The 22,186-nt window shown below is 44.4% G+C and overlaps 1 long non-coding RNA gene across 2 annotated transcripts; it reads left to right on the forward strand.

Moving 5' to 3' along the window:
* The first annotated feature begins 227 nt into the window (after positions 1-227).
* Positions 228-20,857, forward strand: LOC144311973 (uncharacterized). 2 transcript variants are annotated; one of them, XR_013377449.1, is made up of 9 exons: positions 228-432; positions 768-937; positions 1,761-1,949; positions 2,317-2,471; positions 2,867-2,988; positions 3,433-3,642; positions 5,370-5,424; positions 7,795-7,911; positions 20,435-20,857. It is a non-coding gene; the product is annotated as an uncharacterized LOC144311973 (long non-coding RNA). The 2 variants fall into 2 exon arrangements; XR_013377450.1 differs by lacking the exon at positions 3,433-3,642.
* Positions 20,858-22,186: the final 1,329 nt, after the last annotated feature.

The raw sequence follows: 22,186 nt of genomic DNA on the forward strand, positions 1-22,186 counted from the left end.
TCTCATCCTGGGCTCAGGCTGGGCCCTCTGGGGTTGCTTAGCTGTTTCTAAGAGTGAGAGGGAGTTACTTCAAAGCCCCAAACGTCCCCCAGCAGGCAGACCCAAGAGCTGGGAACACAGAGCTGCTCTGGTCTCTCCAGCCCACCCCGAAGCTCCTGTGACCCCATAATGTCCAGTGTCACACCCATAAAGCCAAACTCGTAATCTCCCAGTGTTACTCATTGTAATTTGCAGTGAGTGCAGCCCACCTAACGTCATGCCCTTGGAAGAAGCCTGGGAGGGAAAGATTTCCTGTGGGTTGGCCACAACTTGACTTGAAGCTGCAAACCTCTGTTACACAGCCAGTCAGGGTCAGAGGCCTCAGCAGCTTGATCCCACCTCAAGTCATCCTGCTGGCGGCCAACGTGGTGTGGTTCTCACGGCTTGAGGAAGGTGCGTCCTACCCTGTCCTCGGTTCCACATGAAACTCAGGGCCTCAGCACCTTCAGACCAGAACTGGCCAAAGAGCTTGCCATCTTCACTGAAGGTGTCTGCTGACGCTGACCCCTCATAGACCATAATGTCCATTACCATCCCCAAAGAACTGCTTTATTAGAGACCCAGGAAAAGGGCTCCGGGAACCCACCCTGTGCCATGCTTTTTATACTGGTCCCTGGAGGGGACGCTTCTCACACTCTCTTTCAGGTTTCCTTTCATTTTTCTCTTTAAGTAAACACTTTTTAAATAGCTTTTTTAAAAAATATTTTATTTATTTATCTTTTTGACAGAGAATGAGTGGAAGGAGGAGCAGAGAAAGAGGGACAAGTAGCTTCTAAGCTCAGTTCAGAGCTGGATGTGGAGCCTGGTCTCACGACCCTGAGATCTGAGCTGAGCAGACATCCAGAGTTGGACATCCAGCCCACTGAGCAACCCGAGGTCTCCTCTTTTAAAAGACCTGGTATAATCATTGATTACACCTTCTAAGCTACTTGTTTCCAAGTCATCTGTACTGGCAAACACCCTCAGTGGAGGAAGGAGGAGCTATATGCAGACTTTTGCATTCATTTACTCCAAAAACATTAATTGAGCACCTATTATGTGCACGAAGTGATGAGTGCATAAAAACATTTACAATCCCTGACCGGAAGGACACAACTAAGTCCAATATACAGCCAGGGTCCAAGAGACTATGACAGGGCCTTGGAATAGGAAGCCCTGGGGCCATGTGGGCACAGGGGTGGTCTGACCATGCATCGTCAGGGTAAGCCCTCCCATCAGAGGAAGTCTACACAGCCACGTACTGTTTCAAGTGTTGTTTATGGATCAAATACATAATACCTCCACTGTATTATTTTTCCATAATACCTCCAGCGTATTGGTTGTATATGGAATCCTTCTGTCCTTATGTGACTCCTGTCCTTGTGGTTTGCAGTGCAAGTTGACCTACAATCCGGAGAAAGGATAGCATAGCCATTAAGACTAGGGACTGGAATTGGGTCATAACTCAGTTCCCCTCTAGCTGTGCTGTGACTTTGGGCAAGCTCTTTAGCTTCTCCTTACCTTGGCTTTCTCCTCTGTGAAATGCCACGATACTATTTTCCTCACAAGGATGGAATGAACATTAACAGAATCAATATACAGAAAGCACATAAGCAGGGCTTGGCTCATGATAAAATGTTGGCCATGGTTGTAATCATGGCGAGGGGGCATGAAATATTTTGTGGTTGAAAAAGGGTTTCTGACAAAACTGGAAAAGTTTGGGAATGAAACTTTTCTTCCAGGGGTCTGGCCGGGGAGAATGAAGCCAGTTGCCATCAACAGGCATAAATCCTGTCGTCACCAGTCCTAAGTCAGCAACACGTGTTGGGCCACTCGGTTCAAAGTTGTCATGTCCATTTCTTGCATGTGCCCTCTGCGCATTGGTAATGGCCAGTGAGGACATCATCACCTGAAATGCTTTCCTGCTCCAGGTGCGTGAGATACACCCGATTATTTCAGGGCATCCAATCTCGATGGACTGCACTATATGGGGCTCTTTCTTCCAAGATCCTGTGACAGCCAGACTCTATCCTGATCCACCCAGTGTGAACCTTAACACTCCTGGAATCCACAAAAACACTAATTTTACTTACCTCCCAGTGATACATAAAACCTGAGGTCATGGGCACAAATGACAGGGGGGAGGACGTAAGGGCAGGGAGGGGAAGAGACATTTATTGAAGTCATGATGGAGATAGAGGGTTGAAAATGTACAGTTAAATTGGGGAAAAATACACTCCAGTTTTCATTTGGGCCCATTTTTCTGAGTAGGTTTAAAACTTTTTCTTCCTCCCTTAGGACTTCCACTTTCCTGTGATATCTCATTACTCAGTAACAAGCAAGAAATATAAATGACCAGGACCTGCAGAAATCTCCCAAGTCTCAATGCCATTTACAACTACTCAGGTTTTGGATTCAGAGGGATTAAATGATAATGTCTCATGGAGGTGAGGGTGAGTCAAGAATAATCTTTCAATTCCCTATCTATAAATCTCCATTTCCTTCCTACCTGTCTCTCTCTTTCTCCCCCTCTCTCATTTTAATTTCTCCGTGGAGGTGAAGGGGGCTGCATCTGGGTGGCTCAGTCAGTTGAGTGTCTGACTCTTGATTTTCACTCAGGTCATGATCCCAGTGTTGTGAGATCAAAGAGTTCTGTGTCGGGCTCAGTGCTCAGCGCTCAGCATGGAGTCTGCTGGAGATTCTCTCCCTCTCCCTCTCCCTCTCCCTCTGCTCTCTCTCTCTCTCAAATAAATAAATAAATCTTAAAAAGAAAATTTCCACCATGTCTCTCTCCATCTCTCTCTACCCCTCTGCCCATTTGTTACCTATCATCTACCTGTCTATCTAGGGTCTAGACTGAAGAAATGATGATGAGTGTTTCCAGGAGATCTGCACTTTGGGAACCAAGACGGTTGTTGTAAATGTGTGCTTAGTATGAAGGACAGAAGCGCATGAAATCCCACTCAGAAGGTAAACAACTAAGCCACCTCTCTGTGCCAAGTATTGTCCCTCGAGGCTTCAGATCATCTCATTTTATTCCCTACAACAATACTGTGGCAGGTTTCAGTCTTTCTATTTCTCCAAAGTGGAAATATGAGGCTTAGGGAAATTAAAACATTTTTTTGGTGTCCATAGCTGAGAAGTGGTAAATTTGTCTCCATTTAACACACAGGGAAATGGATTCAGGAAAAAAAAATCATTTTAAAACAGTTGCAAAACTAAATTAAATAAAAATAAGGCATGTTTTGGGGATCCAAATGGTCTCCCCAATGATGAGGCAGTTTGGTCCTCCTGGGACACAGCAATTCCCCACCGCTCAGCCAGTCTCTGACATACATTTCCTCTCTGTCTTCCTCTCAACTCCTTCACCTACCACTCCCTCCTGGACCAACTTCCCTCTCTCTCTCAAAACAGAGCACCTGGCCCATCAGCCCTTTACCTGTGCCCCTGCCATGCTGGCTGTGGGATTGTTCTCGGACCATATTCAACAATGGATCCTTCCTTCCCTGGGACAGAAGACCTCCAGAAGCTCCCATGTCACTTGCTTCTTATGCTACCTCCATCCCCTCAAATCCTTACCAATGAATGAAGGGGAGTTTCCATTTCTGATGAGATTTCAGTGAGGTGGGATTTTCCAAACATTAACTATTTCAGGTTTTTTTGGGGGGGGGGTTAAAAATCTACTACGGTTTAAGAGGCTCCTGTCAAGTTTATCCACAACTCTCGTGCTGGCTGAAACTGAATCATGAGTCATGCCTATGCCCTGAGAGTGGAAACAGGTCAGCCAGCAATTGAAGAAGTGGGTGGCACAGTGAAAAGAACGTGGGACATGCATCTGCCAATTGTTGGATAACTAGCTATGTGACCTTGGTTACATCAGCTCTACTTCCTCTAAGACTCACGCGGTACATCCTGCTGTTCCCAGAAGGTGCTGTGTCAGTCAAATGAGACAATGGCTGTGGGAGAGTTTTAAAAACATTATATACGTATAAGAATACAAATACGAATATAGAATACAAAGATACACATTTTATTTACATATAAATTATATATACATATGCATGTATGCAAACATTTTTGACGTAGACGTAGATGGAGAGTAGTCTATACGGCATAAACACCATTTCCATTAAGCCAGAAGCTGAATGACTCAGACTGGCAATGAGCAAATGATGAAGAAGGAAAGGTCATGGGACATCTAGAGGCAACACTGAGCTGAGTCATTCTCCCGAGGCCCTCGTTACATTGTGGCAAGTCAGTACGGGTGACACGGGGAGGGCATATCAGGTGAGCAAAGGAGAGGGAGGGAGGTTGTACTTTTGTCCGTGAAGTGGCTCAGGTGGTAGAAGGTCAGTGACAAGGCAGAAACAGACTGGCGGCTGAGGACACTCCATCGGGAGCTGTTACCCACCCATTAACTCGTTCAATTAGGTAGTCATTCTTCTCACAAGTGTTGAGCACCTACTATGTGTAACGTACTGTGGGGGGCGAGGCTGCGTGACAGAGTTCTCGCCCTCCCTCATGTAGGTAACAAAGGCCTAGTGAAGTCAAGACAAAGTAAATGCCACAAATGGGATATGGTGATCCCTCCCCATCCATGTCTTATTCTCCGTGGCGAGCTCAAAACACCACCCCAAGAAAGTGTAGGACTGGCCCTTCCTCTGCATGGGAGAGTTAGGTGTGCCCCGTGTAGGGCCTGGGCCTATGGTGGTAAAACAAATGGCAATACTGGAGTAGAGGTTTGGTTGTTTTGTTTTGAGAGAGAGAGAGAGGGAGGGAGGGAGGGGATGGATAGGGGCGTGGGAGAGAGAGAGAGAGGAGAGAGAGAGAGAGAGAGAGAGAGAGAATCTTATGCTGGCTTCATGGCCATCCCAGAGCCTGTTGCAGGGCTCAATCCTGAGATCGTGATTTGAACCAAAATCAAGAGTCAGATGCTTTACTGACGGAGCCACCAGGTATCCTTGAGGATTGGTTGTTTTGAAAGAAGACCTTCGGGATCCCTGGGTGGCACAGTGGTTTAGCGCCTGCCTTTGGCCCAGGGCACGATCCTGGAGACCTGGGATCGAATCCCACATCAGGCTCTTGGTGCATGGAGCCTGCTTCTCCCTCTGCCTATGTCTCTGCCTATCTCTCTCTGTGACTATCATAAATAAATAAAAATTAAAAAAAAAAAGAAGACCTTCAAAGGAGTTAGGATGCTGAGGGCTAGTGCTTGGTCACCAAGTAGGGTGTTGGGCTAATGTACAGGAGTCAAGGGATAGTTCTAGTCCTGCTTCCAGAGCACTGAACCCCCTCACCCCGCTTATGCCCTCAGTATCTGTCTCCGCTTACAGATTTTATCCCCCCTTTAGGAGCCTTGGGATGATGAATCTGGTAATAAATGTCAATCTCCACAGTGCTGGGTAGGTAAGTGCTTGGGGGAACTCAGGGCTCCTCATGCCAGCTTCTCCTCCGGAGTAAATACTGCCTCGGTTATTGGAGTCTGGAGGTTAATGTGGTTGGAAGGGAGTGGATCTTAATAAAACTTGTCCACTGACTACACAACTTCATTAAAATATCCTATTGATTTCAAACTCCTCCCCCTCGTCCTCCCCCACCCCGCCCCAGCTTTCTGGATGGTCTCATTATAAAGAAAGTACTCCTTCCTACAAGATCGAATGTTGTTCTAAATTGGCAATAAATAAATAAATAAATAAATAGATAGATAAATTGGTGGTACACACGATACTGGGGCTGGGGCAACGAACATGGAGCCTTGTGTGGCCTTTGCATTTGTCCAAACAAGGGGCACGTTCTTTGGAAGCGTAATTTTCAAGGATATTATGTGACGCTTCTTTGAGTCTGGAAATGGAAATAATTTCACCTGCAATATTTAGAGCTGGGACTAATGAATCTTCATATCTTTTCAAACTCATCTATTCTTATTTAAAAGTGATGAATAGTGGCAGTTTGGAAAGATGTACTTGTTCATTGGCGCAATAAAAAATAGATGGCATTGCAGCGCAAAAGTTCTTAATGTCCTTTCCCAAGGGGAAAAAATAATTGCTACAAAGAATTAGAATTTAACTCCTCGCTCATTCCTGCAGAAGGTTCACCAGCGTTTATTTTTATCCTTTGTACGACCTTCCCCCCCCGCCCCCCTTAATTCACTCAGTTCCTGCGCAGAACATTTTGTGTTTACGTAGAGAGATTCATGTTTTCTCACCTGTTTGGCATATTGATAACAAAGGAAATATTCGTTTTTAAATTCTTTTTCTAAAGAACTCAAGGCGCTTTAATAGCTTAAATTCAACATACAGAATTCAGACTTTGTGTATCGCTCTCCCCCATTCCCAGATGAGTAAATACTACCTGAACACAAACTTTATCTCCTGTTTCTAACACAGAAAGGGTCTCAGGAGAAAAATGACTCTAAGTAAATGCAGAGTAAATACGTCCTTGAGGGAAGAAGGGATATATGGGTGTTTGGGAGGGAGGAACTTTTAGTTCTTCTTTCTGGATTATGGTTTCATTAGAGAATGAAAACCAGTAGCATCACCTGAAGGGCAGAGTTAAGTTATATTCATGCAACTAAGATTTTTTTCAGTGATGTGGTAGGAAGGGAGTCAGGATGTATTGATTCTGACTTCGGCTTTTTTTTTTGGTAACTGATTATACGATTTGAGAATATCAAATAATATCTTTGGAATTCAGTTTCCTCATATACAAGAAGAAAGGATTTGACTAAGCGATGGAAAATACTTAGTATGTCTTTCTACTCCCCCCAACCTCGCGCCCACCACTGACCCCAGTAACAACCTCAGCATTACTTCTTGCTGAGCCCACAGTTGGTTTTGGCACAGCTTCAACATCATGCTCTGGGTAGACACAATCAATTGATAAGACTTAACAATTGAAATAAAATCTATTTGCCACCCCTGGACTGGAAGGTTCCAAGGGTCCCATCTAAAACCCTAGGCTTCCCTTCCTTACACAGCCTGTCTACATTTAATAAGAAGGATTTAAAACAACTGAACATTTGGGAAGCTTCCATAACACCCTTTGTTAGAGGGACGCCCCAGGGAACACGGCCCCAGGCTAATGAAGTACTTAAAACGTCACATGCTTAACCCACAGTGGTCATGTGCTAACTGATGGGCTGTTGGGGTCCGACCTCAGGATACGGAGATATCATCTGGGCTCTCCCAGACGTAAGCTGCACTACATGATTTTAAAACTATGCTGCAAGCAAAGGAGAAAGAGAACACTTAGCCATAAAAGGATCCAGATATTGGCAGCAATACACTATTAGATCTCTGTGGAATTTGTGTTGTTGTCGAGATGACACAGCAAAGACTTAGAGCTCTGAGCCTGATTTCTCTTAGCCTCCTGGACCCAACTGCAGAGTGACATATATTAGCAGGCTGGGTCTGTACTAAGGAATTACATATGTGCATACATTACCCAACTGACCTGCCAAGAACATGTTGTGTAATGATTGCATTGATGAGGTCCCTACGAATAAACCCTGATTCGTATCTTCCTGGCTTATCTTATTTTACTCTGGACTCTAAGATTCTCTGGCCTAGAGAAATTAAGACATTCATAAAGGAAACAAAGCGTTTTGAAAATGCACTATCGATTTATACTTGCAAATGGTCAATAGACTTGGGGAGAATAAGAGCTTCTTTTGTTTTGTGTGTTACTTTGGTATGATTTGAAGCCCAGTGTCCTTCCAAATGAATCTATAAAGTGATATTAATGAGGATGCTCTGCTTTTTCTCTGTCTGCAAGCAGCGGTGATTCTTCCCAGAACTTCCTCACTGACTGGAGAAGACAATTCAATGATGTTCTGGTGCCAGAAACCTAGAGCTCCTTGAGGTCATCTAGGAAGGTCAACTCAGGGGGTATGGGGTAGGTAACCACGTCCATTCTTCTGCAGTGGCCCGTGTGCACGTTCACTTCCCCCTCTCTGCCTTTCTCATCTCTGGGGAGCAAATACATATTGAACACTCGTGTTAGTCTGCCCCCGCTGCCTTCACAAAACCCTACAGACTGGGTGGCTTATACATCAGAAATTAATTCCTTCAAAGCTCTAGAGGCTTGGAGTTTAAGATCAAGGTGGCACCGGGGTTGTTCCCTCTGAAGGTCATGAGGGAAGGATCTGTGCCACATCCCCTCTTTGGCAGACAGATGGCCATCCCTCTGCACACGTGCACCCCTGGTGTTTCTGTGTGTCCTTATCTCTTCTTATGAGGACACCAGTCATATTAAGTCAAAGTCTACCCCAACAGCCTCATTTTAACTTAATTACCTCTTTAAAAGTCCCTATTCCCAAATATAGTCACATTCTGGGGTACTGGGGCTCCAGCACAACTGAGCTCACGGTAGCATTCATGGTTTAGACTCATAAATTCTTGACGCACACAATCTTCATCCAGTCCTCACAGCAAACCTATGAATTAGGTACTACTATTGCCCCATTTTACAGGTAAGGAAATGGAGGTCCTTGGAAAGAACTTATCCAAGATCCCAAATACACACACATGCAGTTATTTCATTTGATAGGTTCATTTCTTCTTTCTTTGAAGGGTGCTGTAAATAAGCTTCATTATATTTGCTAGCATGAAAACAATATCTTATACTTGTGTGTAAACTTAAATAATTACCCTTTTTTGACACGCATCTGTATCAGGATTCCTTACTGTATTCCAGTGCCTTGTATTTATGACGTGCTCAATAGTTCATAATCTGATTTAAAGGTATTTGAAGGCAGAAATAGAATATAGAAATGGTTAAAAAAGTCCAGAGTGACCGAATTCGCTAGATAGCAGTTTCATCTGTGATGAGAGATGCAGCATTATCAGGACACGGATACTGATCGATGTACACTTTTGAAAATTTGGCCAATATAAGGAGATGTTTCTTTTTCCTTCTTATTATAGAACATATTGATTGGCGGTGCCAATGAGTCCCAAAGTGCTTGAAGAAATTAAATGTGATTTTATAACTTTTTCTAGTAATTATTTTTATGTAATTGGCAGAGAAACGAGTATAGGAAAGAAAGTTATTATTTCCCCAAGGTCACAAAGGAGGAGTAAGGCGGAGGTAGGGCTGACACCCAGCACAGCAAAATATGTGGATACATATTAAATATTTATCACCACGGGGGCTTTAAGCTGTGATATCTCAATTTGTTATGCAGTCACTTTCCTCCAATTAAAAGATCTGTCAGAGAAGACAATGTTTCCTGCCACTTGCACATACATCACATATGTGGAAAGGCACATGATGAATTTAGCTGGAGAATATTTATATAATCAGTGCTTAATCATTATTCTGTTAGTTCAAGTCTAAAGCCTCCATCAGCTACAGTATTCGCACACAATCCACAACAAAATGTTTTCCGGTCTTCAGGAGGGGAGACCCCTACGTCCGTATCATAGGCAGAGGTTGCTTAGATACAGCTGAGGCTTCCCTTGGTTCCACATCCACAGCCCCAGGACAGGGATCCCACCATGTTAGTCCCTGGGTTTTCTTTCTTCAGATCTGGTCTCCCTCTCTGCTCCCCCCGAGGGAGGCGCGGTGCTGAACACCACCACCACCACCTTGTTTCATCCCGATTTTTCACCCTCCAAAGTCTTACTCATGACCAGGGCAATTCCTTCAAAAACAAAGACTTGGAAGGTACGGTGGCCCGCTCCTGGGCTTAGCGCTCGCTGCAGTGGAGGAGAGAATGAAACCACAGTGGAGTCTTGAACCATACTCCGCTTTCCAGCCCTTCTGCTTGGAGGGATTCGAAATGACTGGCAGTCAAACAGCCCGATATAAAGAACCAGATGGGTGGAGGAGCCTTGGCACTACGCAGGGTGTTCTGTGGCTTGGCGTAACCCTGAAATTACCCAAACTTTGATGGATGTAAGCCAGGCTCTTAACTCTATTTTAATGTGGTTTTTGAGCCTGAGACCCATACTTACATATTGTATACAGCTGTGGCTGCCTGCAGAAGCAAACCTCTGTAATAATGGTTTTATTTTGTTTTAGAAAGAAATACTATACGAGTATTCCTCAATAAACCCCTAAACTTTTTCTCTCTACAAAACCAGCAGATTTATCTATGCTTTGGGTTCTGATTTACGTCTCTAATTTGGCTCTGATGTGAGGTAGATGTCTTCTTCAGACGTTATTTCCCTTAGAGCTACCATTTGTCTGATTCCACTGTGAAGAGATAGCTCTATCTGTGCCTACCTTACGCTCTAAAATCTACCTGTGGGTCAAAGACCTGAGTCTATCTGTCTTAAGAACACAGGGAATTATGGGATAACTGTCCCCAAAACACCCCTTTATGGCTGTGGATGCCCAAAGTTAAGTGAGAATGTTCCTCAGGGTAGTGGGTAGAAAAATGGGGCTTGTCTATACATCTATGCTGCTTTAAGAAACCTCACTGAGAGGTGGTTACAGCTTTCCTCCAAACGTAGACTGACCAGTCTTAGGTTATAGCTGTGTCTCTGTTGTATTTCAAAAATCCAAAAGAAGCCAACAAACAAATAGACCTACTATTTGGAGAACTGTAGGTTAGAAAGATAATGCTTTGCAATATCACAGTATTTCCCCTTTGGATAATGCAGCCTTTCCTCCATCCAGTCAAGGCCAGGAGACTGAAGCTTATTGCTCAGGAGAGGAGGGTGGCTATCATTTAAAATAATAATGATGATAATAATGGTGTTAAATGCTCATAAAGTGTGTATTATATGCCTGGAATTGCTCTATACAGTTTGCATTAGTTCTTTGAATCTAGTCTCATCCCTTAACGCTGGGCAGGCAAACATATCCCTCTAGGCTCACACATGAACCATCTTAGGCTACTGAAACAGGAAACAAGATGGGAACCGAGAGGTCGAAGCCTTATTTAGCAATAAGATAATGCACTTCCCTGACATTTTCTTTATGCATATAAAGAAATTCTTGGACTTTGCATGTAGATTCCTTAGTGCATATAGATTCCTTTAGGAATCTAGTTCGGAAATGGGAATCTGGTCATGTTTTTCATCAGACGCTCTGATTATTTCAGGATACATGGATGTACTCAGTGATAGCCTCTTCTGACCCATCTTCAGAGTAACACCAGGAGTCTGATCAGATAAAATAAGCATAGAATTCAGGTGAAAGTTCATATTTTCAAACAATCTTCTTAAGGGCAGCTCTTTGTTCACATAAAATATAGGCACAGGTCACTCAAGATAGTTCTAGCAGGAGTAGGAAATTCTATCAATTTTTATTCTACAAAGTGGCCATGTTCTTCAGAGTGCCTTAATATCTTACAATTATTCTGTTCCAAATTTTTTCATCTTGCATTCAGCCTAGCAAATACAGCTAATAGAGAAAAAAACATATCCTTTCTCTAATATGCACAAATCATCATGTTGTACATTTAAGTATCTTACAATTTTTTGTCAATTGTAACTCAATATAGCTGAAATAAAATGAAATAAAAATAGAGTAATTCAAATCCAATTTGATTATTTAAAGACTCCATTTAGATACTCACCAGTCTTACCCCCCAAAAAATTTCTTAGCCACTGAAGTATCTCAGGCACTACTTCTTTCCCTGGATCTTCCCTAGAGTTGGATATAAATGCATGGAGGAAGGAAATGCTTTATGTACATGTCTGGCCATAGGAAAAACAAAAGATCGTATCCCCTGGCTTAACCCCAGGATTATGTCCTTAGTCTGTGCTTTGGCTGCTTCCCAGTGGGCAAACTATGTGGCTGGCATGACTCAGGTCTTGTTTCTCTGTTCATTTTTGTTTGGTATATGTCCTGAGGTATTATTTAATTACAGGCAGAAGATATAAAATGTATAAAAGATAATTTCAGAGCACTTGTACAGCTCAATAGTTATTTATGACAATGAATAAGTAATATTATTGAAATCATATTCTCTGTATGTCCTCCTACCCCCCAAAAGAAAAGATTTATTTTTAAAATATTTGGAAAGAGACTTCTGAGAGCATTTATATATACAGAAGTATATTTCTTTAATCAACAAATGAATATTATCTCAGGAGATTGTGTGGTTCCAAAGCATCTCATTAATTCAAAAACATTTTTCAGTGTACCCTCACATCTTGCACAATTTTCCCAAAGTCCTTGGAAATAGCACTCCAGAAACGGGAGGAACCGTGGCCCTGACTGAGGGTGGTCCATGTGCCCTGGAGGTGAGGGTGAGGATGGGCTGGGGTGAGTCCTGGGAATATCTTTAAGGAGTTATATCTTCTCTTGTCTCCCTCTGGGTTAGAAGTGAGCCTGGGGAGACATGGGGAGAGAATGGTCATGCTGAGACCAGTAGGCAGGAACTAGATGCTAGGTCTTCTTGATATCCCCAATTCTGAGAATAAGTGGGGGTCACAGTACCTGCATTTCCCATATAGGGCCAACTGTTACCAGAAGCATTGGAATCCAAATTCCCAGGTTCTAGGGACTTCACAACTCTAAAGTTAATGCTGAGAAAGAACAAAGCTGGAGGGATCACATTTACTGATTTCAAACTATATTACAAACCTATAGTAATCAAAGTAGTCTGGTACAGGCATAAAAACAGACACATAGACCAATGGGTCAAAATCAAGAGTCCAGAAATAAACTCTTCCATATACAGTCAACTAATATTTGACAAGAGAGCAAAGACTACTCAAGGAATAATGGGGAAAGAGTGTTCTCTTCAATAAATAGCATTGAGAAAACGATATTCACAGGTAAAAGATTGAAATTGGACTCCTAGCCTACATCACGCACAAAAATTAACTCAAAATGAATTAAAGAATTAAATGTAAGACCTGAAACCAGAAAACTTCTAGAAGAAAACATAGAGGAAAATGTCCTTGAAATTGGTCTTGGCAATGCCACCAAAACACTAGCCACAAAAGCAAAAAATTAAGCAAGTGGGACTATATCAGACTAAAAAGCTCCCTATCAAAAAAAAAAAAAAAGAAAGAAAAAAGAATAAAGAAAGCTCCCTATCATTTTGTTCAGTTCAACAAAATAAAAAGATAACCTATGGTGTGGGAGAAATTATTTGCAAACTACATCTAATAAGGAGTTGTTATCCAAAATATGTAAGGAACTCATACAATTCAATGGCAATAAAACTAAAACAAACAAAACCCCCAAACAATATGATTAAAATGTTGGAAAAGGATCTGAATTAGACACTTTCCCAAAGAAGACATGCAAATGGCCAGTGAAAAGTTGCTCAACATCACTCATCATTAGGGAAATGCAAATCAAAACCACAATGAGATACCACCTCACACCTGTTAGAATGGTTATTATCAAAAAGACAAGAGATAGTAAGTGCTGATGAGGATGTGGAGAAAAGAGAACACTTGTAAACTGTTGCTAGAAATGCAAACTGGCACAGCCACTACGGAAAACAGTATGGAGGGGCACCTGGGTGGCTGACTCTTGGTTTCAGCTGGGGCATGATCTTGGGATCATGGGATCAAACCCTGCATCAGGCTCCTTACTCAGCATGGAGTCTGCTTGAGATTCTTTCTCCCTCTTCCTCTGTCCCTCCTTCTCTGTGATTTCTCTTTCTGTAAAATAAGTGAATCTTAAAAAAAAAAAAAAAAAAAAAAAAAGAAGAAAGAAAGAAAATGGAGGTTCCTTAAAAAATTAAACAGAGAACTCGGATGTGATCTAGTAATCCCACTTCTGGGTACATATTCAAAGAAAGTGAAATCATTATCTTGAGGAGATACCTGTATTTCCACATTCACTCTGGCATTAGTCACAATAGCCAAGACTAGAAACCGGATAAGTATCCATTGTTGATGGATGCACGAGAAAAGAAGATGTATTGTATATACACACAATGGAATATTATTTAGCTGTAAAAAGAAAATTCTACCATTTGTGATAACATGGATGAACCTTGAGGGCATTGTGCCAAATGAAAGAAGTCAGATGGAGAAAGACAAAATAGTGTATGATCTTCCTTATATGTGGAAACTAAAAAAGTTGAATTCATAGAGAATAGCTGCTGGTTGTCAGGAAGTGGATGGGTGAGAAGAATGATGAAAGGTTAAGGGTATAACTTTCCAGTTAAAATATGAATGAATCCTAGGGGTCTAATGGACGACATAATGACTATAGTTTGCAATACTGTGTTGTATCCATGGAAGATGCTCATAGAGTAGACTCTAAATGTTCTCACCACAACCACCACAATAACAGAAAGTGGTGATCATAGGAGGTGAAGGATGTGCTAACTAAGCTTATCTGCGGTAATCATCTCACAATATACACCTGTATCAGATCGTCACGTTTCGTACCTTAAACTTACACAGTGATAAATGTCGATTATGTTTCGAGAAAGCTGGGGGCAGAAAAGAAACTTCACAGCTGAACACATTTGCAGGGGCTCCCTCCCTTTCCGTAGGCCCAAGGCAACCCACCAGCTGCTTGGCTTAGCTTCGCGATGCTTTATCCTACACTGGCAAAGAATAAAGGTTTCATCTCAGAGACCTGTCCTGAAAATATGCATGTTAATATTTTAAGAATAAAAATGTGTTTTTACTATTTTGAATAAAAAAATTTCTAAAACATACGATTATTTTACCTGATTAAAAATAAAAAAACCTACAGAGAAAAGTGATCTTGCCTCAATTGCTTAGGATTGTGATTCTTAACAGTGGACACATACAATATGTGTCCATGGGGGCAAAGTGAGGAGGGAGAAAGAGCAGACTGCCCAGAATCAGACAGTCCCGGGCTCCAATCCTGACGCTCTCATACATGATGTCTTCGTCTTCACGATGCAGTCAGTAACTCCTTGCCCTGTCAGAAGATAATATGTGCAAAGTGTGTATTATGTGGTCTGGCATATAATAGGCACTCAGTAAATGTTGGCTTCTCTTCCACACTCTTTGATTCTCCTTGATTTGTCTTCCCTGTAATTTTCTCAAAACTCAGAGATACACAGAACTGTTCCTTAAGTTCCTAGGACAACTGTGATGAGTGACGCCTAAGATTCCAATATTCTCCAGGTTGGGGGTCTACGTAGAGTGAGGAATGAAGGCTTTTCCTGCCCTACTCCGTCCTAATGAAAATACAAAAAACAATGACCGAGTCTCTTGTGAAAGGGGCTTATATTTCCCCAGATCTACCCATGTTTCATTTAAAGGTTGGCTGAGCTCCCATTTCCAATGTATAGATGGAGGCATGCAGTTGTTTATTCATTGCGCTTTTTTAAGGAAAAAGAAAATGAGGTAGAGTAGGAAGTACTTTTGTTTTGTGAAGCCTCCCTTAGTCTACACATACCCAAAGAAACGAATAATAAAAGCTCATCCACATTAGGTGCCTATTACTGCCTAGACTCCATTTTAAGCACCTTACAATTATTAGCTCACTTAACTCTCACAACAGCCCCATGAAGTAGGTTGCAGAGAGGACTGAGGTGTCAAGGGATTAAATTGGACCATCAAGCATCAGGGCTAGGATGCTTGAACCCAGGATGTTTGGATCTAGAGTCTCTGCTTTTGGTTTCTGTGCCGCGTGTCATAACTTCATAAATAGGCATTAAAACATCATATATATGGGTCATCATCAAGAAAGACTTGGAAAATACTTTAGATTTAACTAGTGGTAGTGAGTTCCCTAATGCGCAAACTCCATATCTCAATGTAGGAGTTGGTTGTAGAAAAAAATACAAGGCAATTTGCAGGCAATAGAATATATTCAAGCATTACCAACACCGCCCTACTCATGAAAAACAGTATTTCAAATTAAAAAGCTGTAATTTCAAGGATCCTATGAGAAAAATAATCTTTCCTTCGGGGAGTTCCTACAGAGTAGGGCCTTAGGGCAGCAAGCTCGAACAAATTAGCCCTGGAGAACAATGGACAGTGGATCAAAGTAGGGTCACCTTCACATCCATATAAAGTGTGACTCTCCACACCTGCCTTCTAGAAAAAGATTTCCTGGTTGAGGGAAAGAGAAGGGTAACTAAAGGTCAGACAGAGGTCGATCTTCCACAAAGAATTTTGCCTTTAAAGCCAGATATGTGAACTGGGACAGTCTGGCCTGTAGGTGGGCGGCAGGGAGCATAGGGATTCCGTTTCCATGTATCTGATTTAGGACCCAATATCCTTGTGTTTAAAAGGTTTCCCTATTGATTTTTCTGCCAAAGATGTCTAATTCCATTCAAAAGCCTTGGGTTTCCTATTTGCCTTATATACTCAGCCTCCGGCTCATATTCAGAGCTCTGGAAAGTTCAGTGCTTGTGTTCAGCACATTAAGAATCCCAATACATTAACAAAGGCAATGTTCCCATCAAGTGAAAGTTTTGCTTAATCTAAGTGTAAGAAATACACTATAGGACTGACCATTCCGGGACGCCTGGGTGGCTCAGCGGTTGAGCACCTGCCCCTGGCTCAGGATGTGATCCGCGGTCTCAGGATCGAGTCCCACATCAAGCTCCCTGCCTGGAGCCTGCTTCTCCCTCTGCCTATGTCTCTGCCTTTTTCTCTGTCTTTCATGAATAAATAAAATCTTAAAAAAAGAAGAAGAAGAAGAACTGACCATTCCCATAAACATATTTGAAAAACATGCAATTTCTCTTCATCCCACCTCTGGCTCTGAGCTCTGCCCACTGCCCCTTCTGTCTGGCTCTGTTTGTCTGAAGTCCTCTCCGGCCCCACCCAGCTGAGAGGGCCCCAGGGAGATGCACCAGAGCAGAATGGTGTTGACATTTCATTGGTCAAGGGTGATGTCATGCTCTAAATATTTGACTCTGGAGATTAGAGTAATTGAAAACACGCTTTCATTCTCTAAACACCCCTGTGACACTGTCTCTTACATCGGCCTTATTTTCCTCCAAGTACAATTGTCAGTATATCGATGTTTTCCTGAATATAGGGTTTTATTCTCTCCTCTTCATATGGGACGGCCGTATTCAATGACTAACCGATTAGCTGATGCATCCCCATCTTACGTTGCCCAACGGCCCTTAATCTCTGTTCACTGGATATTTCAGGAAAACGTATGCACGAGCATGAGCATGGGCACGTGTGTGTGCTGCGCGTGCGCACCTGCACTGGTGAGTCTCTTAGCGTAGTGTTTCAACTTAGTTACAGAATGAAGGGTGGAATATTGGTAGAGTACCTCATTACTCTACCAATACAAAATAATGTGTCGTTATCTTATTTATATCGTATTATTGTCAGAGCAAAGAGTCAGACCACCTACATCTATGTGCTAGAAATGTACTTTTCTACCAGTACGAAATAATGTAGTATTAGCACCACATAGCCATCTTGGATTTCATAGAGAATCTTAGACTTGGAAGAAATATGAAAGACCTTCTAGTTCAAATCTTACACCATTATTCATGTTACAAAATGACAAGGAATTCTTAAAACTCTAAATTGTAAGCTCACAATATCTTCTTTTGCAAAGAACATGTACTTTTTGCCAATGCTCTTTTACTTTCCATTTCATTAAGCTTTTAAAGTCTTATCTGCATACGTTATATTTTGCGTGTCCTCACTTCCCCTGCTCGCACCGTTACTATATCTGGCTACCGTTCCTATTTTAAAGGCACCGTTCTTCTTGTAGACTTTTATTTTCTTCTACATTGCTTGTATTCTCTTCCACTTTTTGAAAAATACTATACATCTTAATAGATCTGAATCAGAAGGAAAAAAGAACGATAAATTCCGGCCACCCTCTTACCGACAGCCCCATGGTGGAATGTCGACTACTTCCATGACCACTGGAGGCTATCATGAGATAATTAACGTATCCTTTCATCAGGGGTTCAATAATGACTGCATCAGCTTCAGACTCCCCTCTTCGCAGAGACGCCTCGCCGTCACAGGACAGTGGTTTACAAATGGAAGATAACAAAGTTTACGACTTTGTCCGCAAAGCCCAAAGCAAAAGGCTTACAATCCACGCGAGCCACATGGAGAACTCTGAAGAGCTCTTCATCTCTAAAGTCCAAACCTAGGTTTGTGATTTCATCAATTTGTAAGAAAAGGACTATGCGATGTGCATGCTCTAGTGTCGAGATGTGGATCCTACGTCACAAGTGTCCTTGTGTGAGAGCGGCGGAGGGAGGTTGGACAGAAGAAGGAAGCAACGTAGTGGCTGGAGCATGATGCTCCTGCTAGCTTTGAAGATGGAGGATGAAGGGGCCATGCAAGGGGCTCTGCTCTGGGTGCTGGTGAGGGCAAGGACACAGATTCGTCCCTAGAGCTTCTAGAAGGAGCGTGGTCCCGCTAACACCTTCATTTCGGACTAAGTGTAAATGATTTCAGACTTCTGACCTCAAAAATTGTAAGGGAATGAATGTATATTGTTTTAACCATCAAGTTGTGCTAATTTGTCAGAGTAGCAGTGGAAACTTAGTGTTCTACGTGCCTGAGTTGAGGCCAAAGGACTGTGGGTAGATAAGGCCTGTTTTCAGGTCTGGGCTACAAACACTGCCCACGTGGTTTCCTCAAAGCTCTTCGTGATGCGATGGGCCAAAACACGGTGACCACGGAGGCCACATACCGAAGACAGCAGAGCTTCCCAAGCCCTCGAGAAACTATGCGGACAAGACAGGAGCCTGCCAGGCTGGGACTGGTCTGCAGGACGCAAGCTTCCGTGGTGTGAAAGCTGTTACTCCTTTTGGGGTCGATCGGTTCACAGCGGTTGCCAGCACGCGAGCCAGTGCAGCCGGCGCACGGTCTCTTTGGCCCTCGACACCCCTGTCTCCTGAGCGGTTTATTCTCTTCCTTCCCGAGCAAAGCCCTTCATGGCCCCGGCTGGTCGTGCCAGGCATGCCCGCAAAATGACGCTTCGTGCGCTTCTCACCTCTGCTGCCACAGCTCCTGAGAAAGCACCCAGACACTGACGGGCTCACGCGGTCCTATCAGCAGTTGGGTGCTTGCCACCTGGGACTTCATAGTCCCCTTGGAGGGAAACAGCAACGAGAGTGTGACCACCTCCATCTACGCGCTCGTTGCCTACCTGCCTACCTGCTTACCTGTCTACAGCCACCTATGGCCTGAATACTTTGGTGGAGAGACAGACAGGTGCTCCGGATGGCCACGCGGGTGTTCCCAGGACCGTGTCTAGAGCCCTGCGGTGGCATAAATGTCTATGTCACCACTACGGCATAGACAAAGGAAGCGCAATGTGCTGTGAGACTGCTCAGCTGCAGCACGTAACCGTATCTAGGTGCCAGGTGGGTCACACAGCGAGCCGCGTTCCAGGCTGACGGTGGCAGGTGGGCGGGCAGGTGAGCAGGCAGGTGGGCAGGCAGGTTGGCAGGCTGGGGCCTGTGGGCCCTTGTGTCCGGGGCAGGGGGGCCGAGCTGAGCTGTGCAGCCCCGAGCAGGGCGGGAAGGGGGAGAGTGGGGCGGGTGGGGGTCCCCAGGATGCTTCCCTGCGCGGCCTCCACCCGGAGGCTCTGAGCAGCAGAAAGGTGGCTCTGGGGTGACGTGGGGGCCCAGCGGCCTGCCTCCCCGGAGCCTTATGTGGAACAACGTGTGTGACCTGGGGAAACCGGAGTGAATTCAGATGAAGTCCGTTTGCCTTTCTGGTTGGTTTCCGACATTCATGACTATTAAGCACGATGAGCTCCACGTCAGCGGGGGATGAGGGGACAAAGGCCACCCCCGGCCCTCGGTGTCCCCGCCAGCGGAGGCCTGCGCCCAGCACCTTTGCCCGGTCGCCGCCAGGCCGTCCTGGGCCGGGACACCTGCCACGGCGGAGACTGCGGCGCAGGCCACTCCATGTGTCCTCGGGCCTCCTCCTCCTCCTCCTCAGGGAGCTTCTGTGGGCTCGGGCTGGGGCTCCCGGGGCCCGGCTCTGGGGGGATAGGCCTGCTCGCGGCCCTTGTGGGGCTGGAGGCCGCCGGGGCCACCATCCTGCAGGGCCTGGCCTTGCCCCTCGCAGTGCAGCGAGGCCCTCTCACCTCTCTAGCATCCGGCTGCGTAGACAGCGGCACCCCCGCATTCTCACCCGACCCGGCTTGCTTCCCTGCCCGCACTGCAAGCCTCGGTGCTCCCTGCGGCCTGTGCCCCACTCCTCCTCCGAGAAACCAGTGCTCCCAGTTTCCCCAGCATCCCCGCTGCGTGACCTTGTCTATTCAGCCCATCATTCTGGGTAATTTGCTTTCCATCAGACACACCTGGAGCTGTTTGCCCCTTTTTCTCGTTGAAAAAAGTCGGCGAACTTCTACTGAGACCATTGTAGGATTTTCCTTTCTGGTAAAGAAAAAAAATGCAACCGACATTATTTGCTCAGGGTTGGCATTAGCAACCCAAAGATAAGCTGTAGGGTTTAGGTGCTTTTTTTTAAAAAAAAAAATACTTTATGTAAAAACACTTTGTAATTGTCAAAGTGTTTTTGCAAATAACTATTGTCCTTTCTGTTGCTCTCATTAGGGCGATTCATCGCTCCTTTCCCAGTCCGAAGAACGCGCAATTAATGGGACGTGAAACCATCTCGACCCTCACAAGCCAACCCGGACTGACCACTGTTGATGGAAAAGAAACACATTTTATGTGCTTGAAGAGGTGGGCGGCCTGCCCCTTAAAATGATAGATGTAGGTGAAGATTACATGGCTTACAAAAATTGCTTTCAGAATCTGAAGGAGGAGAAGATAATTAAAAGTTAAGGCGCCTGTTCTGGTTACAGGATAACATCAGTAATAAACGTATTCGCGGAAGGCGTTTTATAATTACCATGCATCTGCTTTGGAACGAGCTGGAACATATCACATTACTAAGCACTGGTTGTCCCTGACGTGGATACCGCGGATTACCTCTGCTGGTTTGAACGGGAGGTAAGCGAGCAGATGAGAAAGGAGTTGGAGATAATCAATGGAGCTACTAGTAGATGAAATCTTGGCTTTAGGAGCGATTTCATAATTGCCTCCTTAGCATAAGAGATCCTTTATTTCTCTTGGGAGTTTTTGGGATATTGGTTACAGAATAATTTCTACTAATTCTCAAGAGGCACCAAGGTCAACACAGAATTCATTTTGCTCTTAAGAATTACAATGCAATTATCTTATATAATCGGGTATTAAATCTGGCTGGACAACTGCAAGATACAAGCCTCCATCTCCTGGCACTGCAGCCTCTGTGCCCAGTGCTTGCAGAGTCGCACGTGTGTGTGCCACTCAGGGAGAGGACTTTGACTTGGCCTGGAGCTGAGAACTGATCCTGCCTCTGCAAAGTCATTCATCCACTCTGGGGGTTGGGTGGGGTCAAAACAGTACAGCGGCTGCTGCGTAAACCCAGGGATCTCTTTTCTGCCCCCAACTTCCCATTAGACCCTCATCTCAGTCCATATAAACCAAGAATGGGGGATCCCTGGGTGGCACAGCGGTTTGGCGCCTGCCTTTGGCCCAGGGCGCGATCCTGGAGACCCGGGATCGAATCCCATGTCAGGCTCCCGGTGCATGGAGCCTGCTTCTCCCTCTGCCTGTGTCTCTGCCTCTCTCTCTCTCTCTCTCTCTCTCTCTCTGTATGACTATCATAAATAAATTTTAAAAATTTTTAAAAATAAAAATAAATAAAAATAAACCAAGAATGGTGTCCACTCCGGTTTTTTTTTTGCAGTCGGGGGGGGGGATGCTATGGACTGAATGTTTGTGCCCCTCAGAATTTATATGCTGAAGCCCTAAGTCTCAAAGTGATGATATCAGGACATGGGGCCTTTGGGAGGTGGTTGGTTTTCCCATGAGGCTGGAGCCCCCATGATGGGATGAATGTCCTCGTAAGAAGAAGAGACTACAGTGCACGCTCTCTCCCTCTCTCCCTCTTTTGTGACGACACAGCAAGAAGCGCCATCTGCAAACCAGGAAGCGGCTCTCATTGCCCCTCTATGCTATTTGTTGCAGTGGCCTGAACTGGCTAAGACGGGCGAGGACGACTCAGTGACCGTCTGCTGCGTAGTAAACATTTCAGGCTCTTGGGCCATCTGTCTGCAATAAGACTCTGACTACAGCCACCATCAGGCGGGCACCTCATGCTGGCAGTCAAGAGGAGGCGAGACGGAGGTTGGCCTGGGTCTCCCGCCATGTGCCCCTCTGTTTTATGAGAGAAGGAGATAAGCTTCCAGCTCACTGAAGCCATCGACACACTGTGAGTCTCAGGCTGCTTGCTCCCTAACCGATTTCTCACCGAAT

This window comes from Canis aureus, chromosome 4 (assembly GCF_053574225.1).
Source record: "Canis aureus isolate CA01 chromosome 4, VMU_Caureus_v.1.0, whole genome shotgun sequence".
NCBI lineage: Eukaryota > Metazoa > Chordata > Mammalia > Carnivora > Canidae > Canis > Canis aureus.